Raw genomic sequence first — 2,500 nt, forward strand, 5'->3', positions numbered from 1 at the left:
GATCCCGCCCGAAGTTCCTCCGATGACTCGGCGGGCAGCTTCCGGGAAACCAAAGCTTTTGGGTTCCGGGGGAAGTATGGTTGCAAAGCTGAAACTTAAAGGAATTGACGGAAGGGCACCACCAGGAGTGGAGCCTGCGGCTTAATTTGACTCAACACGGGAAACCTCACCAGGCCCGGACACCGGAAGGATTGACAGATTGAGAGCTCTTTCTTGATTCGGTGGGTGGTGGTGCATGGCCGTTCTTAGTTGGTGGAGCGATTTGTCTGGTTAATTCCGATAACGAACGAGACTCTAGCCTGCTAAATAGGCGTACTTTCCGGTATCTCGAAGGCCCCCGGCTTCGGTCGGGCGGTTTTTACTACCGGCGTACAAATAAATCTTCTTAGAGGGACAGGCGGCTTCTAGCCGCACGAGATTGAGCAATAACAGGTCTGTGATGCCCTTAGATGTTCTGGGCCGCACGCGCGCTACACTGAAGGAATCAGCGTGTCTTCCCTGGCCGAAAGGCCCGGGTAACCCGCTGAACCTCCTTCGTGCTAGGGATTGGGGCTTGCAATTATTCCCCATGAACGAGGAATTCCCAGTAAGCGCGAGTCATAAGCTCGCGTTGATTACGTCCCTGCCCTTTGTACACACCGCCCGTCGCTACTACCGATTGAATGATTTAGTGAGGTCTTCGGACTGGTACGCGGCAATGTCTCGGCATTGCCGATGTTGCCGGGAAGATGACCAAACTTGATCATTTAGAGGAAGTAAAAGTCGTAACAAGGTTTCCGTAGGTGAACCTGCGGAAGGATCATTAACGTTTCGTACTGCCTGAAGCAGCGATTCGTGAGGGCGGGGTCGTTATCGCCGCTTGCGGCGCGTACGCCCCGCCGTAACAAATACTCTTGAAGAGACCTTATAGAACGTCGTAACGGTCGGGCCTGGGTGGCCGGCGGCGCGCAACATCCGTCGTACCAAAATGAGCGGCGCTGACGCCGGATCCGATGGGTCCAGCGTTCGCCGCGGTCACGACGAGCGCGCTCGCCGGCGTTACCCCGCCCGACGACCGATTCGTGCGCGGCACATAGCGACCCGTCACTCCGCCACGGCGGAGCAGCGGCGGGTCGGTCCGCCTTCGGTGCCGAGGTCTGGCCGCGTCTCGTCGGACTTTGGTAGGGTCCGACGAGGGTCAAGTGCGAGACTGGTCTATGCGCTACGTCACGGGCAACCTATCCCGCGTATCCGGGGCGTCGCGGCTCACACGCCGCCCGCGCCCGGACATGCGGGGCCGCACACGCGGCAGGTTGGAACGCGAATCTTCGCCCGTACGACGTAGCGCGGCGGCGGCCCAAGGCCGCCGCCGGCCCACTGCCGTCGGCCCGCAATCCCAGCGGTTGCGGGACACGACGGCTCTTGAACGTATCGTACAAATCGAAAAGTGACGCGCGGCGCCCGTTCCTCCCGCGCGCGGTTCTCCGCGCGAGGGCCGAAGCACGCGGGCGCCGCGTTATATACAAACTATCACAGAAGGCCGGTAACAACCGTAATTGCGCACTTACATGCGAAATTCACATATGATTACCCTGAACGGTGGATCACTTGGCTCGTGGGTCGATGAAGAACGCAGCTAATTGCGCGTCAACTTGTGAACTGCAGGACACATGAACCATCGACATTTCGAACGCACATTGCGGTCCACGGATACAATTCCCGGACCACGCCTGGCTGAGGGTCGTTTCACAACGACACACTGCTCTGTAGGCACGGGATTTCCCTGCACACACGAGCGAATGACTGGGTTCTCGCCGTCCGTGTCGCGCGCCAGCCGCGCGTCAACGGATGGCGTTGCCTCAAACGAACACGTATGTCACGGTTACGACGCGTCACCGCTGATCGCGGGGTCGAGCTGTCGCTGCCGTTCGTCACGTTCCCGGTGCTAGCGATAGTGGGCGAGAGAACGAACGAATCCGGCACGGCGACACCGACCTTTCACCGCGCGGCCGGTCGCCGCTCATGCTAACGAATTCCGCGAACGTCGCTTTGCCCGCAGGGCGGAGCCGTGTTCCGGTCGTTTCCGTGACTGATTTTATATTGCCGTCCTCGCGTGTCCGTGCTTAACCGCCGTTACCACGTCGAAGTACAGCGATAATCACGACGACCTCAGAGCAGGCGAGACTACCCGCTGAATTTAAGCATATTACTAAGCGGAGGAAAAGAAACTAACTAGGATTTCCTCAGTAGCGGCGAGCGAACAGGAAACAGCCCAGCACTGAATCCCGCGGTCCTGCCGCCGGGAAATGTAGTGTTTGGGAGGATCCACTTATCCCGGGGCGTCGGGCCCGCGTCCAAGTCCATCTTGAATGGGGCCACTTACCCGCAGAGGGTGCCAGGCCCGTAGTGACCGGGACGCGCCACGGGAGGATCTCTCCTCAGAGTCGGGTTGCTTGAGAGTGCAGCTCTAAGTGGGTGGTAAACTCCATTCTAAGGCTAAATATGACCACGAGACCGATAG

At 59.0% G+C, this 2,500-nt stretch overlaps 2 non-coding genes across 2 annotated transcripts in view; both read left to right on the top strand.

The window, feature by feature from the left end:
• Positions 1-1,567: 1,567 nt before the first annotated feature.
• Positions 1,568-1,723, top strand: LOC124415640. Its single transcript, XR_006930575.1, has one exon. It is a non-coding gene; the product is annotated as a 5.8S ribosomal RNA (ribosomal RNA).
• Positions 1,724-2,143: 420 nt separating this feature from the next.
• Positions 2,144-2,500, top strand: part of LOC124415645 — a 3,948-nt gene continuing 3,591 nt past the window's right edge. The window contains exon 1 of the ribosomal RNA XR_006930580.1: positions 2,144-2,500. This exon is cut by the window's right edge and continues 3,591 nt beyond it. This is a non-coding gene — a ribosomal RNA (large subunit ribosomal RNA).

The sequence above is a fragment of the Diprion similis genome, unplaced genomic scaffold (genome assembly GCF_021155765.1).
Source record: "Diprion similis isolate iyDipSimi1 unplaced genomic scaffold, iyDipSimi1.1 ptg000070l, whole genome shotgun sequence".
NCBI lineage: Eukaryota > Metazoa > Arthropoda > Insecta > Hymenoptera > Diprionidae > Diprion > Diprion similis.